Consider the following 18,680-nt stretch of genomic DNA (forward strand, 5'->3'; position numbering starts at 1 on the left):
AAGATACCTAGGAATAAATTTAACCAAGGAAGAAAAATCTGTACTCTGAAAACTGTAAAAGACATTGATGAAATAAATTGAAGACACCACAAATAAGTGGAAATATATACTGTGCTCATGAATTGGAAGAATAATTTTGAAGTGTCCAAACTACCCAAAACAATGTACAGATTCTATGCAATCCCTATCTAAATACCAATGGCATTTTTTAAAGAAAAAGAACATATAATCCTACAATTTGTATGGCACCTCAAAGACCCTGAATAACCACAGTAATTTTGAGAAAGAAGAACAAAGCTCTGATTTTTAAAATATACTACAAAGCTACAGTAGTCATTATGGTACTGGCACAAAAACAGACACATAGACCAATTAAATAGATAGACAGCCCAGATTAAAAAATCTTGTTTATGTGGTTAATTAAACTATGACAAAGGAGCCAAGAATATACAATGAGGGGAAAACAGTTCCTTCAATAAATAAATGTTGGGGAAACTGGACAGCTACATGTAAAAAATTAAAACTAGACCATTTTCTTGTAACATAAGTAAAAATAAAATCAAAATGGATATAAATGTCAGACTTGAAACCATAAAATTCCTAGATGAAAACATAGGCAGTATGCTCTTTGACATCAGTGTTAGCAACCCTGTTTTGGATCTTCCCCCTTATGCAAAGGCCACAAAAGCAAAAATAAACAAATATGACTATCAGACTAAAAATCTTTTGCACAGTGAAGAAAACCATCATCATAAATGAAAAGACAACCTACTAAATGGGCAATACTATTTGCAATAGATATGTCTAACAAGGGATTAATATCCAAAATGTACAAAGAAGTCATACAACTCAGTATCAAAAAAATAAGTAATTCAATTAAATACTGGGCAAGGACCTATATAGACATTTCTCCAAAGAAGACACAGAGATGGCCAATGGACACATGAAAAGATGCTCAATATCACTAATCATTAGGGAAATGCAAATCAAAACAACGAGATATCACCTCACACATGTCAGAAATGCTGTTATCAAAAAGACAACAAATAACAAGTGTTGGCAAGGATGTGGAGAAAAGGGGATCCTCGTGCACTGTTGATGAGACTGTAACTTGGTACAGCTGCTATGGAAAACAGTATGGAAACTACTCAAAAAATTAAAAGTATAAGTTCCACACAATCCTGCAATTCCTTTTCTGGTATGTATTTGAAGAAAACAAAAATACTAATTAGAGAATATATATGACCCCCTATGTTCAATGCAACATTATTTACAATACCCAAGATATGGTAGCAACTTCAATGTCCATCAATAGATGAATGGGTAAAGATGTGGTATACATATATTAAAGGAGTATTACTCAGCTGTAAAAAATAATGAAATCTTGCCATTTGCAACAACATAGATAAACCTGGAGAGTATTATGCTAAGTGAAATAAGTAAAATTGAGAAAGACAAATTCTGTATGATTTCACTTGCATGTGTAATCAAAAAAACAGGACAAACACACTTAACAAAACAGAAACAGAGGCATAGATACAGAGAACAAACCGGTAGCTGCCAGAGGGGAGGGGTTTGGGAGGATAAGTGAAATATGTGAGGCAGATTAACAGGTACATATTTCCAATGATAAAATAAATAATTCATGTGGATGTAATGTATAGCATAGGGAACACAGTCAATAAAACGTAGTAACTTTATATGATGATAGTAACTAGACTTATCATGCTGATAAAATTGTAAAGTATAAAAATATCAAATCACTATGCTGTACACCTGAAAATTATATAATATTTAAGTCAATTATACTTCAATATAAAAAATAGAAAATCTTGAGAGTGCCTTCAGTAAAAAGGAAATGCAACATGAATTTCATGACATCCCAGAAACACACGCCGTACCCTTGCTAGGCCATACCCTTGCTAAGACATTTTCAGTTGAGAGGCTACATCAGAAATTCAACCTGATCAGACTACAAAGCATGCAAGTGGAGCAGGTTGTGAAATTCACTTCCTGAATTAGTATTTTTGAGATTCATACAGTCTGGGACTATTCTGTTGGATCCTGCCGTGGTGACTTTTTCAACTGTTATGAGATATTCTTGTTAAAAGATTTTAGTGACACTTTTCATTTCAAGCTGTTGAGGAGACTGGGAGGTGGACAGAGCAGCTGTGAGTCTTATCTGTGTCTGGGATACTGTCTTTGAAGGCAGGAGTGAAACATACTCACAGAGCAATAAACAATCCATCTTCAAGGGGCTTCTAAAATAATGAGGCAGGTTAGAAATGATGAGAGATGGAACTAAAAACTAATGAGAGTAGTCATACAGAAGAGAGAAAAGATATGAGAAATGCTTCCAAGGTAGAAGTAACTGAACTTGGAACATATTTTTGTCAGGGGGAGCAGGCATATATAAAAGGAACAAATTCATATTACAAACACAAATTTATACAAAATGACAAATACTTACCCAAAACTCATGTTTATAATGTTTTACAATAGACCCAGACAGATTAACCCCCCACCCAATAAAAACCTCATAATATCTGTGATATAAGGGAAAAAATCAAAGGCACACCAAAAGAACAAATATTTACAGAGCAACTCTGTATGACAACAACCTGAAGACTAGCAGAAAAGATTTTCCACAACTAAAAACATGAAGAAGGAACCACAATGAAAAGGATAAAAGGGGCAGAGAGTAGGTATAGTCAAGACCCACACACCCAGGTAGGCAACGTACATACAAGAGAATAATCACAACTGCAGAAGTTCTCCCTAAGGAGCAAGGAGTCCAAGCCCTACATAAAGCTCCTCAGTCCATAGATCTTGCCATGGTAAAATGAGACCCCAACATCTTGCTTTGAAAGTCAGTGATGCTTGCATATGGGAGAGCTGAAGAGCTGTAGGAAACAGACTGTTTTTAAAGGGTGCTTTCAAAACCTCACATGCTCTGGATCCCAGTGCAGAGGCAGTAAATCGAAAGGAGCACTGGTCAGACCCAATTACTGATTTTGCAGAGCTTCATAAAGAGCCAGGAGGCAACTGGGACTCCTCCTGGGGACATAGATATTGGCAGCAGCTTGTGTTAGGCACTCATTCTATGAGATCACTAGTGCTGGTAAGAACCATTTTGAGTTCTCCCTCTAGCCTATCAGCTCTGGAGGGCTACTTGCCCACCTGTGGGCTGGCACTAACCCTGGGAACACAGGGCTAAGAAGCCAGCCATGCAGAGACCTGGCCACACCCACTAGTGGGCTGGTGCCACCATACAAATCAAGACTTGGCAGCCAACCAGTTTGGGGGCCTGCCCTGCTTATTAGTCAACCCCACCACAAAAGAAGGACCCATGCAGTTCACATAGGGGGCATGCTTACATCATATAGCTCTGGTGACCAGAAGAGAGTGTGCTGCTGGATGTCTCCTACTTAAGGCCACTTTTCCAAGATTGGGAACTAAACTGTGTAATACATAGATGTAAACACAGAATTGAGCAAAATGAGGAGACAGAAGAATACATTCCAAAGGAGGAACAAGATACAGCCCCAGAGGAAGAAATAAGTGAGGTGGAGATAAGCAGTCTATCTGATAAAGAGTTCAAGGTAATGATCATAATGATACTCAATGAACCTAGTACAAGAATGGATGAACACAGTGAGAAGTTTAACAAAGAGTTAGAAAAGAGTAGAAAAACCAAACAGATCTGAAGAACACAATAACTGAAATAAAAAATACACTAGAGGGCTTCCCTGGTGGCGCAGTGGTTGAGAGTCCACCTGCCGATGCAAGGGACGCGGGTTCATGCCTGGGTCCGGGAAGATCCCACATGCCGCGGAGCGGCTGGGTCTGTGAGCCATGGCCGCTGAGCCTGTGCATCCGGAGCACAGGCTCCACAATGGGAGAGGCCACAACAGTGAGAGGCCCACGTACCGCAAAAGCAACAACAACAACAAAAATACACTAGAGGAAATCAGTAGTAGATTAGATGATACAGAGGAATGGATCAGTGAACTGGAAGACAGAGTAGTAGAAATCATCCAAGCTGAACAGAAAAAAAAAACTAATTTTAAAAAATCAGGATAGTTTAAGAGACCTCTGGAACAATGTCAAGTGTACTAACATTTGAATTATAGGGGTCCCAGAAGGAGAAAAGAAAGAAAGAGGCAGAGAAGTTATTTGAAGAATTAATAGCTGGAAACCTCTTAACTTGGAAAAGGAAACAGACATTCAGATCAAGGATGCACAGGGAGTTCCAAAGAGGAATGAGCCCAAAGAAGTCCACACCAGGACACATTATAATTAAAGTGGCAAATATTAAAGATAAAGAGAGATTCTTAAAAGCAGCAAGAGAAAAGCAACTAGTTACATACAAAGGAACTCTCTAAAGATGATCAGCTGACTTTTCAGTAGAAAATACTCAGTAAAAGGGAGTGGTATGATATATTCAAAGTAATGAAAGGAAAAAACCTATAACCAAGAATACACTACCTGGCAAGGCTATAATTCAGATTTGAAGGTAAGATAGAGTTTACACACAAGCCAAAGCTAAAAGAGTTCAGCACCAGTAAACTGGTTTACAGGATATGTTAAAGGGGCTTTTCTAAGTAGAAAAGGAAAGACTACAACCAGAACTACGCAAATTATGAAAGGAAAAATCTCATTGGTAAAGGCAAACATACAGTAAAGGTAGTTGATTAACCACTTACAAAGTTAGTAGGAATATTAAAGTATAAAAATAGTAAAATCATCTACATCCACAATAAATATTTAAGGGATACACAAAACAAAATGATATAAAATAGGATGTCAAAAACGTTAAATGTGGGGAGTGGAAGTAAAAATGCATGGTTGTTAGAGCATGTTCAAACTCCAAACTTAAGAGATCATCAACTTGAAATAATCATATATATATATACAAATATATATATATATGTTGTCATATGTACACCTCATGATAACTACAAACCAAAAATCTATAGTAGATACACACACATAAAAGAAAAAGAAATCCAAACATAGCATTAAAGATAGTCATCAAATCAAAACGCAAGAGAATAAACAATCCCAGAGAGGTCTCCTCCCTTCTACCATATGAGGTTATAATGAGAAAATGACTATTTATTAACCAGGAAGCAGGCCTTACTAGACTCCAAATCTGCCACAGCCTTGATCTTAGACTCTCTATCCTCCAGAACTATGACAAATAAATTTCTGTTTCTTAAAAACCACTCTGTCTATGGTATTCTTTATAGCAGTCTAAACAGACCAAGAGGCAGACATTAGCGGAAAAGCTGTTGAAATCTAAATAAAGTTTGTACAGTAGTTAATGGCAGCATACCAATGTTAATTTATTAGTTTTGAAACAGGTACCATGGTTATGTAAGATGTTAACATTAGGAGAAACTGGGTGAAGGGCATACATAAACTCTGTACCATCTTTGCAACTTTTCTGTAAATCTAAAATTATCCCAAAATTAATTTTTAAGAAGAAACATTAAAAAAACTCAACAATATCATACCCCTATACATTGAGTAATCCTTGGCAGCTATGCTCCCCTGACCAACACACACACCACCAAGACTAATGCATTTGCCAGTGTGTTGTCTTTTATTTTAGACACACGATAATTACAGATATTTTTAATAGGTGCATGCAGAAATATAATTGAAAATACTGGGCTTCCAATTATAACTCAGCTTTCAGGAAAATAATAACTAAGACATCAATAATAAAATAAATGTGCTTTTCTGACATTCTGAGAAAAATTTTAGAAACAACAAAAATTTATCCTAAAGCTTGAGAAGTAATACCACAGCTTCTTCCTAAGTCTTTCCTGTAACTTAGATCCCAACCACTGCTCATCTTCTAAAAATTTTCCAAAATAAGATCACTGAAATTGTTATTTTTTTGCATAGAATTTTAAAGAGTAATAATTTATTTAAAATGAAAAGAAAAAAATAAGTAGAAAACTAAAGTGTATTGGTAAATGAATTAGAATGGATATAAAATACTAAATTTTAGACTGCACAGTAAATAAATAATAAATGGTAATAAATAAGTTGCTTAGTGACATAAGATTGAGTAGGATGAGTGAGAAATATTAAGTAGCTAGGTGAATAAAAGAGTAGATGAGGGGCTTCCCTGGTGGCGCAGTGGTTGAGAGTCCACCTGCCGATGCGGGGAACACAGATTCGTGCCCCGGTCCGGGAGGATCCCACATGCCGTGGAGCAGCTGGGCCCGTGAGCCATGGCCGCTGGGCCTGCGCGTCCGGAGCCTGTGCTCCGCGACGGGAGAGGCCGCAGCAGTGAGAGGTCCGCGTTCCGCCAAAACAAACAAACAAAAAAAAAAAGAGTAGATGAGAGATGAAAAGAGAATGATAATTGAGATCTATTTAACTACAATTTTTAAAAATACCATCGAGGGGCTTCCCTGGTGGCACAGTGGTTGAGAGTCCGCCTGCCGATGCAGGGGACAGGGGTTCATGCCCTGGTCTGGGAGGATCCCACACGCCATGGAGCAGCTGGGCCCGTGGGCCATGACCGCTGAGCTTGCGCATCTGGAGCCTGTGCTCCGCAACGGGAGAGGCCGCAACAGTGAGAGGCCCCTGTACCGCAGAAAAAAAAAGACCATCGAGTAAAAGTTTTATCTTAAAGTGATGTTGGTCCTGAAAAAAAATAAGTACTTGAGTAGTAGGTTTAGTTTTCTATATTATAGCATTAACCTTATTGCTTAATTTCAACATTTAAAAGATATATTATGTATACAAAAGGGTAAATGAACCATTGTGTAAAATAGGCTTAATTTGTCCATTCTTTCTATAGCTCAATGCCATTCTGAAACATTTTTAATTAAGAATATGAAGTGACTCATTAACATTCAGCTCTAAAAATAAGTGACTAATTACAGCATGTTGACAAAAGCAAGTTACTTTATACATTGCCCCCAAATCTCTTCAAAAGCAGCAAAAAAATGGACTCAGGAAATTATGCTTCAAAAAACTTGGGGAGGGGGTGGAGTCAAGATGGCATACTAGGAGGACACAAAATTCGCGTCTAATCACAACTAGGGCACCTACCAGGCACCGGTGGGGGACCATGAACACCTAAGGGGATGGAAGGAGCCCCCAGTGACCCAGTAGGATGTGGGGGTGGGGGGAGTGAAGGGGGAGGAGAAGTGGAGGCAGGACGGGACTGGTGCCCCTGAGGAGTCTCTTGGGGAGGGGAAGGGATCCCAAGCCTGGAGGGGGAAACTGGGGAACCACTGGGAAGGCAGAGGATCAAAAGGGAGATTGGCCAGGCTTCCCTTGCCCACCTGGGCTCCCAGGAACCTGCTGAGATCCTGGACCTGATCCTCTGCCCACCTAGGTGTCCTCCAGCCACCCGGGTCCTGAGGGAGTGGGAGGGAGGAAAGGGGGAGCAAAAGTAAAGACCGGACCGCCGGGACCAGCACCCCTGAGGGATGGCTGGGGTAAGGAAGGAGTTCCGAAACCCAATGGGACCCACCCACGGCGACAGGGGAGACCGTGGGGGAGATGGTAGGGGAGGGGCGTGAAGGAACGGAATGGAATGGGGCCAGTGATTTCCCTGTCCACTTAGGCACTGGGAAGCCTGTGGGGCTCCTGGGCCTAATCCTCTGCCTTCCTAGCCTCCCTTCTGCCATGCAGAGCCCAAGCCCCGCCCCTAAACCCCACCCAGGGCACTATCTCTACATTCAGAGACCTCCTCCAACACGCTGGGCCTAAACCCTACCCACACACCCTCACTGAGGGCCCTACCTACAAACTCCAGAACTCCACTCTCCAGAGACCCTCTTTCCATGTGTGGCAGAGATCCTAAGCAGAGGACCTGCCCCATGTTCAAACGTCACCACCCCACCTCTCTAGGTCTCAACCCACCCTAAAGCCCGCACCTGCCTAAGTTCCACCCCCCGCCTAAACTCCGCCCCCATAGCCAAGGCTTGTGTTTTTTTTTTCTTTTCTTTTTTCTTCTTTTAGATTGGGGTTCTGTTTTACATGTTGATTCATTGTTGTTGATTCTTTTATATTTTTACTTTTCCTAATAAATATTTTATTTTTCTAATTTTATGTTATTCTTTACACTTTGTTAGTGATCTCTCCTTTTGACTTGTTGCCTACCCCCCTTTTTTGTTCTTGGCTATGGTTTTATTTTACCTTATTGCAGTTGTTCCAATTCTAGTTTTATTTTCCTAATATATTTTTTATCTCTCTATTTTTATTTCATTTTTTATTCCTTGATATGGTACTGCTCTTTTTCTTTGTTTTTTCCTTTTTTTTTTTTTTTTTTACTACACGACAAAGCTTGCAAGATCTTGGTTCCCAGGCCGGAGGTCAGACCCAGCTCCTGTGGTGGGAGCTCCGAGTCCAAACTGCAGGACTAACAGAGAATGTCAGACTCCAGGGAATATCAATCAGAGTAAGGCCTCATGGAGGTCCTCATCTCAGCACTAAGACCCAGCTCTATCTAACTGCCTGAAAACTCCAGTGCTGGACATCTCAGCCAAACAATCAGTAAGCCAGGAATACAGCACCAACCATCAAAAAAAAAAAAAAAAAAAAGACAAAAAAATATGTTACAGACAAAGGAGCAAGGTAGGTAAACATCTACAAGACCAAATAAATGAAGATGAAATTGGCAAACTACCTGCAAAAGAATTCAGAGTAATGATAGTGAAGATGATCCAAAATCTTGGAAACAGAATGGAGAAAATGCAAGAAACATTTAACAAGGATCTAGAAGATTAAAGAGCAAAGAAACAGTGATGAATAACACAATCAATGAAATTAAAAATATTCTAGAAGAAATCAATAACAATAACTGAGGCAAAAGAACGAATAAGTGACCTGGAAGATAAAATAGTGGAAATAACTGCCAGGGAGCAGAATAAAGAAAAAAGAATGAAAAGAATTGAGGACAGTCTCAGAGACCTCTGGGACAACATTAAATGCACCAATATTCGACTTATAAGGGTCCCAGAAGAAGAAGAGAAAAAGAAAGGGACTGTGAAAATATTTGAAGACATTATAGTCAAAAACTTCCCTAACGTCGGAAAGGAAATAATCAAGTCCAGGAAGCACAGAGAGTACCATAAGGATAAACCCAAAGAGAAACATGCCAAGACACATATTAATGAAACTATGAAAAATTAAATACAAAGAAAAAATATTAAAAACAACAAGGGAAAAAAAAAAATACAAGGGAATCCCCATAAGGTTAACAGCTGATCTTTCAGCAGAAATTCTGAAAGCCAGAAGGGAGTGGCAGGACATATTTAAAGTGATGAAAGGGAAAAATCTACAACCAAGATTACTCTACCCAACAAGGATCTCATTCAGAGTCCATGGAGAAATTAAAACCTTTACAGACAAGCAAAAGTTAAGAGAATTCAGCACCACTAAACTAGCTTTACAACAAATGCTAAAGGAACTTCTCTAGGCAGGAACACAAGAGAAGGAAAAGACCTACAAAAACAAACCCAAAACAATTAAGAAAATGGTAATACGAATATACATACTGATAATTACCTTAAATGTAAACGGATTAAATGCTCCAACCAAAAGACATAGACTGGCTGAATGGATACAAGAACAAGAACTATACATATGCGTCTACAAGAGACCTACTTCAGACCCAGGGACACATATAGACTGAAAATGAGGGGATGGAAAAAGATATTCCATGTAAATGGAAATCAAAAGAAAGCTGGAGAAGCAATTCTCATTATCAGACAAAATGAACTTTTATATAAAGACTATTGCAAGAGACAAAGAAGAACACTACATAATGATCAAGGGATCAATCCAAGAAGAAGATATAACAATTGTAAATATTTATGCACCCAACATAGGAGCATATCAATACATAAGGCAAGTGCTAACAGCCATAAAAGGGGAAATCAACAGTAACACAGTAACAGTAGGGGACTTTAACACCCCACTTCCACCGATGGACAGATCATCCAAAACGAAAATAAATAAGGAAACACAAGCTTTAAATGACAAATTAAACAAGATGGACTTAACTGATATTTATAGGACATTCCATCCAAAAGCAACAGAATACACTTTCTTCTCAAGTGCTCATGGAACATGCTCCAGGATAGATCATATCTTGGGTCACAAATCAAGCCCCAGTAAATTTTAAAACATTGAAATTGTATCAAGTATCTTCCGACCACAACGGTATGAGACTAGATATCAATTACAGGAAACAAAATGTAAAAAGCAGAAACAAGTGGTGGCTAAACAATACACTACTAAATAATCAAGAGATCACTGAAGAAATCAGAGGAAATCAAAGAATACCTAGAAAAAAATGACAATGAAACAACGACAACCCAAAACCTATGGCATGCAGCAAAAGCAGTTCTAAGAGGGAAATTTAGAGAATACAATCTTACCTCAAGAAACAAGAAAAATTTCAAATAAACAATCTAACCTTACACCTAAAGCAATTAGAGAAAGAAGAACAAAAAAAACCCCAAAGTTAGCAGAAGGAAAGAAATCATAAAGATCAGATCAGAAACAAGTGAAAAAGAAATGAAGGACATAATGGCAAACATCAATAAAAATAAAAACTGGTTCTTTGAGAAGACAGACAAAATTGATAAACCATTAGCCAGACTCATCAAGAAAAAAAAAGGAGTGGGCTTCCCTGGTGGCGCAGTGGTTGAGAGTCCGCCTGCCGATGCAGGGGACATGGGTTCGTGCCCCGGTCTGGGAAGATCCCACATGCTGCGGAGCGACTAGGCCCGTGAGCCATGGCCACTGAGTCTGCACATCCGGAGCCTGTGCTCCACAACGGGAGAGGCCACGACAGTGAGAGGCCTGCATACCGCCAAAAAAAAAAAAAAGAAAAAAAGGGAGAAGACTCATATCAACAGAATTAGAAATGAAAAAGAAGTAACAACTGATACTGCAGAAATACGAAGGATCCTGAGAGATTACTACAAGTAACTATATGCCAATAAAATGGACAACCTGGAAGAAATGGAGAAATTCTTAGAAAAGCACAACCTTCCAAGACTGAACCAGGAAGAAATAGAAAATATATACAGATGAATCAGAAGCACTGAAATTGAAACTATGATTAAAAATCTTCCAACAAACAAAAGCCCAGGACCAGGTGGCTTCACAGGCGAATTCTATCAAACATTTAGAGAAGAGATAATACCTATCCTTCTCAAACTCTTCCAATATAGCAGAAGGAGGAACACTCCCTAACTCATTTTACGAGGTCACCGTCACTCTGATACCAAAACCAGACAAAGATGTCACAAAAAATGAAAACTACAGGCCAATATCTCTGATGAACATAGATGCAAAAATCCTCAACCAAATACTAGCAAACAGAATCCAACAGCACTTTAAAAGGATCATACACCATGATCAAGTGGGGTTTATTCCAGGAATGCAAGGATTCTTCAATATATGCAAATCAATCAATGTGATACACCATATTAACAAACTGAAGGAGAAAAACCATATGATCATCTCAATAGACGCAGAAAAAGCTTCTGACAAAATTCAACACCTATTTATCATAAAAGCTCTCCAGAAAATAGGCACAGAGGGAATTTACCTCACCATAATAAAGGCCATATATGACAAACCCCCAGCCAACATCATTTTCAATGGTGAAAAACTGAAACCATTTCCACTAAGATCAGGAACAAGACAATGTTGCCCACTCTCACCACTATTATTCAACATAGTTTTGGAAGTTTTAGCCACAGCTATCAGAGAAGAAAAAGAAATCAAAGAAATACAAATCAGGAAAGAAGTAAAGCTGTTACTGTTTGCAGATTACATGATACTATACATAGAGAATCCTAAAGATACTAACAGAAAACTACTAAAGCTAATCAATGAATTTGGTAGAGTAACAGGATACAAAATTAATGCACAGAAATCTTGTATTTCTATACACTAATGATGAAAATCTGAAAGAGAAATTAAGGTAACGTTCCCATTTACCATTGCAACAAAAAGAATAAAATACCTAGGAATAAACCTACCTAAAGAGACAAAAGACCATGATACAAACAGATGGAGAGATACCATGCTCTTGGAATGGAAAATCAACATTGTGAAAATGACTATACTACCCAAAGCAATCTACAGATTCAGTGCAATCCCACTCAAACTACCAAAGGCATTTTCCACAGGACTAGAACAAAAAATTGCACAATTTGTATGGAAACACAAAAGGCCCTGAATGGCCAAAACAATCTTGAGAAAGAAAAACAGAGCTGGAGGAATCAGGCTCCCAGACTTCACACCATATACAAAGCTACAGTAATCAAGACAGTATGGTACTGGCACAAAAACAGAAATATAAATAAATAGAACAGGATAGAAAGCCCAGAAATAAACCCACGCACATATGGTCACCTTATTTTTGATAAAGGAGGCAAGAGTACACAATGAATAAAAGAGAGCCTCTTCAATAAGTGGTACTGGGAAAACTGGACAGCTACATGTAAAAGAATGAAATTAGAACATTCCCTAACACCATACACAAAAATTAACTCAAAATGGATTAAAGACCTAAATGTAAGGCCAGACACTATAAAACTCTTAGAGGAAAACATAGGCAGAACACACTATGACACAGATCACACCAAGATCATTTTTGACCCACCTCCTAGAGAAATGGAAATAAAAACAAAAATAAACAAATGGGACCTAATGAAACTTAACAGCTTTAGCACAGCAAAGGAAACCATAAAAAAAGAAAAGACAACCCTCAGAGTGGGAGAAAATATTTGCAAACGAAGCAACTGACAAAGCATTAATCTCCAAAATATAGAAGCAGCTCATGCAGCTCAATATCAAAAAAACAAACAACCCAATCCAAAAATGGGCAGAAGACCTAAATAGACATTTCTCCAAAGAAGATATACTGATTGCCAACAAACACATGAAAAGATGCTCAACATCACTAATCATTAGAGAAATGTAAATCAAAACTACAATGAGGTATCACCTCACACTAGTCAAAACGGCCATCATCAAAAAGTCTACAAACAATAAATGCTGGAGAGGGTGTGGAGTAAAGGGAACCCTCTTGCATTGTTGGTGGGAATGTAAATTGATACAGCCACTATGGAGAACAGTATGGAAGTTCCTTAAAAAACTAAAAATAGAACCACCATATGACCCAGCAATCCCACTACTGGGCATATACCCAGAGAAAACCGTAATTCAAAAAGACACATGCACCCCAATATTCATTGCAGCACTATTTACAATAGCCAGGACGTGGAAGCAACCTAAGTGTCCACTGACAGATTAATGGATAAAGAGTATGTGGCACATATATACAATGGAATATTACTCAGCCATAAAAGAAACAAAATTGAGTATTCGTAGTGAGGTGGATGGACCTAGAATCTGTCATAAAAAGTGAAGTAAGACAGAAAGAGAAAAACAAATACCTTATGCTAACACATATATATGGTATCTAAAAAAAAAAAAGGTTCTGATGAATTGAGGGGCAGGACACGAATAAAGACATAGAGAATGGACTTGAGGACACAGGGACGGGGAAGGGTAAGCTGGGATGAAGTGAGATAATAGCGGTGACATATATATACTACCAAATGTAAAATAGATAGCTAGTGGGAAGCAGCTGCATGGCACAGGGAGATCAGCTCGGTGCTTTGCGACCACCTAGAGGGGTGGGATAAGGAGGGTGGGAGGGAGATGCAAGAGGGAGGGGATATGGGGATATACGTATGCATACAGCTGATTCACTTTGTTATACAGCAGAAACTAACACACCATTGTAAAGCAATTATGCTCCAATAAAGATGTTAAAAAAAAAACTTTGAGAGGTAAAAGCTTAAGATTTTTAAAAAGTGAACTCAAAATGATGTCATATAAAAAGGGTTACAACTAAACACAAGTTGTAAACATATATATTGCTCCCCTATCAAAATTTCATGTTGGTTAATGGTTATAAAGGCCTACTTTTCACCTATGGAGCAGAAACTCTAGTTTTTATATAACCAATATTTTCAAAGTGTCCAATCACCTTTATTTATTCATATAATAAATGATGAGTCAAGCTATTCACTTCTAATTTTGCAACTGAAACCACTGATATAGAGGAGCTAATACAGGCTGTCTCAGAATCACACAGGAAGTTGATAAAAGGTCCAGAAATATAACTGAAAATGTTATATGTCCATTTATGTCTTATCTGTATGAAAAAATTAAATATATGTTTCCCAGAAAATTTTAGGTGTCCTAAAATTAACAGAAACTTCATTTGGAAAACTATTTATTAACGTTTTTATTGCAGCTTTCATCATTTTTTCCCTCTCCAACAGCCTACCTCTATCCAAGTTCCCCTTCATACCCTTGTTATAAATTCATCTATTGGATCTTGTTAAAAACTGTTTAATAAAAACCATGACAATCAATAAAAAGCTTAAAATAAGAGAAAATAGGATAGAAACATGCAAGACACTACCAAAAAATCCTTAAGTGTGGATACACATAAAGGCAAAAATAAATTAGATGGGACTGAATTATTTGGTCAGGCTGATTTTCTGTGATTCGCAAAGATCATCTTGCAGGGATGGGTACTTCTGGGTTTCACATCATTCTTGGAGGCAGAGCACCCTTTCTGATTGGTCAAGTCCTTCTGCTCTCTGGAAATGGTCTTAGAAACTCATTATAGACATGAACAACCTAAATGTCTACATTATCTAAGCAAGCTCTGTGTGTGTGTGTGTGTGTGTGTGTGTGTGTGTGTGTGTTACATTATGAGTTAAAAAGAAAAGCAAAAACAAAAAATAAGTAGTTTCATTTATGGTCTGTCATATTGGCAAACATTATAAAGTATTACTCCAATCTGTCTGTGTGGTGCAAGCCAGTTACTTCCATACTCTTCTGGTGGGAATATTGTTATAGACTTTTTGAAAATAAATTAAGCAAACTACATAAAGATATGTTACTACATAAAGATACCAAATGATATTACTTCTAGAAAACTATTCTTAGCATGAAGCAGTCTGGGCAGGACTTCCAGAGTAGCAGAGTAAGGATCACCATAAATCTACTCCTTTAGGAAAATAACAAAAACACTGGAAAAATGGTCAAAATCAATATTTTCAAGGCTACAGAGTTAACCAAAGGCTTTCAGTAATCTGAAGATTTTACTTTAGAAAAATGCTGAACTTGGAGCAGCAGGATTTGTGGCATTACAACCAGACCTACTCCCATCCCCATATCTATATCTCTGTGGTAGTCTTTAAAACTAGGAGGCTTGCATGCCTTGGAGGATGCCATCTGGGATTTAATCCTTCAAATCATGAAACCCCAGAGCATTATCGCTACAGAGATCTGTTTCACAGCTTTTTGGGAAAGCCCATTTCCAAGATGTTTTCATTGTATTGATTTCCAGTGGAATTCAACTCCATTGGAAAAACCAAATTTTCAGAGTACTTATCAAAAATAATCCATGGCAACTATTTTTCATCACAGTTGACGGAGGCTGTGATATTGAAATGGAGCAGGACCCTACGGTCCTTCCCCCTCCCCACCCCCCTCGCGGAGTCCTCAGCCTGCCTTCTGTCTGGGGGGAAACTTTAGCCAAACAAGTTTAATGAGAGAAGCAAGACAATGCAGAAACAAAGAAAAACAGTCAAAAGAGACCAAATAATAATAGTTTAGTCATTAAGCCAGGTCAAGGACTTTATTGCCTCCTCAAGGGCTATAGATAACATTCTGAGCCATAGCCTGTGAGCTGTCTTACAGAGACTGAAACCCCCACCAGGTGAAAAAAGTTAACTACATGATGACCAAACTGGAGCCATGACGTAAGCTGCCACAATTCTGGCTTCAAAGAAATGGGAACAAACCGACCCTGGAACTAAAGACTAATTGTACTGAAAACAATCAACATGACGCTGATAAGACTACTGCATGACTAATTTCAAAATGTCAGAGCTGACCATGCTGTTTCTGCATGTAGCCCCCTCCCTCCTTTTATGAAAGGTCTATAAAATCTCTTGCCCAGTGATTGTCAGCGGGAGGAGTCAGCTTTTGAACAGAAGTCCACCCTCCCCTCACCCCCAGGTTGCTAGCCTCCAAAATAAAACAAACTTTCCACCAACCTTGCCTCTTTACTGGCTTCTGAGCAGCGAGCAGTCGGATTCCCACGTTCGGTAATGGTTTTTTTGACGTCCAACGTGAGGCTGCTGCGTTCTCGCGAGGCTGCTGCGTTCTCGCGAGGCTGCTGCGTTCTCGCGACATCTAGCTCTCCCGGGGTTTTCCAGAGTAGAGCCGCGGGCCGTGGCTATGGCCTGGGGTGGTTGCGATGAGCCGGGTGCTTGTGGTTAGCTGGCCCCAAGAGGGGGATTTTGGGAGACGTTCCTAGCAGCTGCCGAAACCATTTGTTTCGGGGATCCTCCCTGTTTCTCCCCTGCTCCTACTACTAGCTGCCAACTTACGCTTTTCCTTGGTGGAACGGAAACATGCATCTGGATGAGCTAACGAGCTACAAGACTGAGAAAGTCCGCAGGTGGGCACAAGGGCAAACTTCTCTTTTGAGCATGAAGTGCTATTTGGGCATTTTGCCAATTGGTTCTGACGTGGGTCTGATGTTGAGGACCGTTTGTGAACACAAAGTGCTATTGGACATTTTTGCCAATTGGTTCTGACGTGTGTCTCATATTAAGGACCGTATGTGAGCATGAAGTGCTATTGAACATTTTTGCCAGTTGGTTCTGATGTGGCTCTGACGTTGAGGACTGTTTGTGAACATGAAGTACTATTGAGCATTTTTGCCAATTGGTCATGACGTGTGTCTGACGTCAGTGACTGTGTTAGGGAAGTGTTTGGGACTCCATTGAGTCATCCTCTTGGCAAATTTGTGACAGTTCTGTCTTCTGGTGTGTGAATGTATATTCCATTTGTGTGACTGCTATTTTTGTTGTATTTTGTAAAATGGGACATTCAGGTTCAATTCATTAGAAAAATTTTAGCGATGAAATTATGACTCGAAAAAAAAGATAATTTTTTTAACAAGGTATAACAAAAGTATTCTTCAGACTCCAGAGAAAGTTGGTTAAGATGAAACGCTTTTGAAACTCCAAAACTGGATCTTTTTACATATGCAGTTAGAAAAGCTAGCTTGATAAAATACTGTTTTCAGAATTCTGACCCTGAGAGAGCAAATATATGCCTAAGAGAAGGCTTGAAGTTAATTCTTATCATGTCCTTGAAATACAAACATAGCCCACTGTGCCTGAGACTTCAGCCTTGGGTTACTTAGTAGAAGTTCAGAATATGTTTGGGTTTATTAAACACACAACTTGTGCCATATTAAAGAGAAATTATGCTATGAAAAAAATGTAAGCTTTCAGAGGTTATAAAATATGTTCTTAAGTGTGCCAATCAGTAAATGCTGAACAGTTCAATTATTTGTTTCTTGGTTTTGTTAGGGTGTTTAAGGGTTAAAAATTGTGATATGTAATTAAAGCTACTAAAAATGATAAGAGAAGCATTTTAGTATGTAAAACAAGTAGGATATGTGTTGTCAGCGAGAAAAGGTATAAAAAGTGGAGATACTTTTATTGAAGAAAAATGATAATTTTTTTCTAGAGCTGGTTGTTTCTGGATGGGGAAAAATAAGGGATAAATCATGTGAATACAAAAAGTGGATAAAATGTTTGTGAAAAAAGGAAACTTTGAGAAAAAATTTTGGATGTTGTCAGGAGTGATTATGATTAGATTGGATTTAATTAGGTAAATGAGCTTTGTTATTAATAGTAAGCTGGTACAAGACTGGAGTTTGGTTTTCTTTCTCCCTGTTAAGAGAACAAAATTTTTCTGGAATATCAAGCTGCTTTTTATAACAGATTGTAAGTTTATTTCTCTAGCTAACTTTGAGTATTCCAAAGGGCCCCTAGGCATCTCAGAAGAAATATTAAAGTAAGTAGGATTATTTGGTATGTTAAATTATATGGAAAACATTTGATAACTTTCAGACCATAGTGTCTGTGGAAAAACTTTAGCCAAACAATAAGTTTAATCAGAGAAGTGAGAAAATGTAGAAACAAAGGTAAACAGTCAAAAGAGACCAATTAATAATAGTTTAGTCATTAAGCAAAGTAAAGGACATTTACTGCCTCCTCAAGGGCTATAGATAACATTCTGAGCCATATCCTGTGAGCTGTCTTATAGATACTGAAACCCCCACCAGGTGGAAGAAGTTAACTACAAGATGACCAGACTGGAGCCATGACATAAGCTGCCACAGTTCTGAGAACTGTCTTCAAAGAAATGGGAACAGGGCTTCCCTGGTGGCGCAGTGGTTGAGAGTCTGCCTGCTGATGCAGGGGACGCGGGTTCGTGCCCCGGTCCGGGAAGATCCCACATGCCGCAGAGCGGCTGGGCCCGTGACCCATGGCCGCTGAGCCTGCGCATCCGGAGCCTGTGCTCCTCAACGGGAGAGGCCACAACAGTTAGAGGCCCGCATACCGCAAAAAAAAAAAAAAAAAGAAAAAAGAAATGGGAACAAACTGACCCTGCAACTAAAGACTAACTGTATTAAAAATAATCAACATGACGCTGATCAGACCACTGCATGACCAATTTCAAGATGCGTGTCAGAGCTGACTGTGCTGTTTCGGCATGTAGCCCCCCTC

At 38.8% G+C, this 18,680-nt stretch overlaps 1 long non-coding RNA gene across 1 annotated transcript in view; it reads right to left on the reverse strand.

Moving 5' to 3' along the window:
* The window catches only part of LOC307195331, a 265,217-nt gene extending 247,965 nt beyond the window's left edge, over positions 1-17,252 (reverse strand). The window contains exon 1 of the long non-coding RNA XR_013830805.1: positions 16,146-17,252. This is a non-coding gene — a long non-coding RNA (uncharacterized lncRNA). The remainder of the gene's footprint in view (positions 1-16,145) is intronic.
* Between the last annotated feature and the right edge of the window lie 1,428 nt (positions 17,253-18,680).

Source organism: Stenella coeruleoalba (genome assembly GCF_951394435.1).
Source record: "Stenella coeruleoalba genome assembly, chromosome: 12".
Lineage (NCBI taxonomy): Eukaryota > Metazoa > Chordata > Mammalia > Artiodactyla > Delphinidae > Stenella > Stenella coeruleoalba.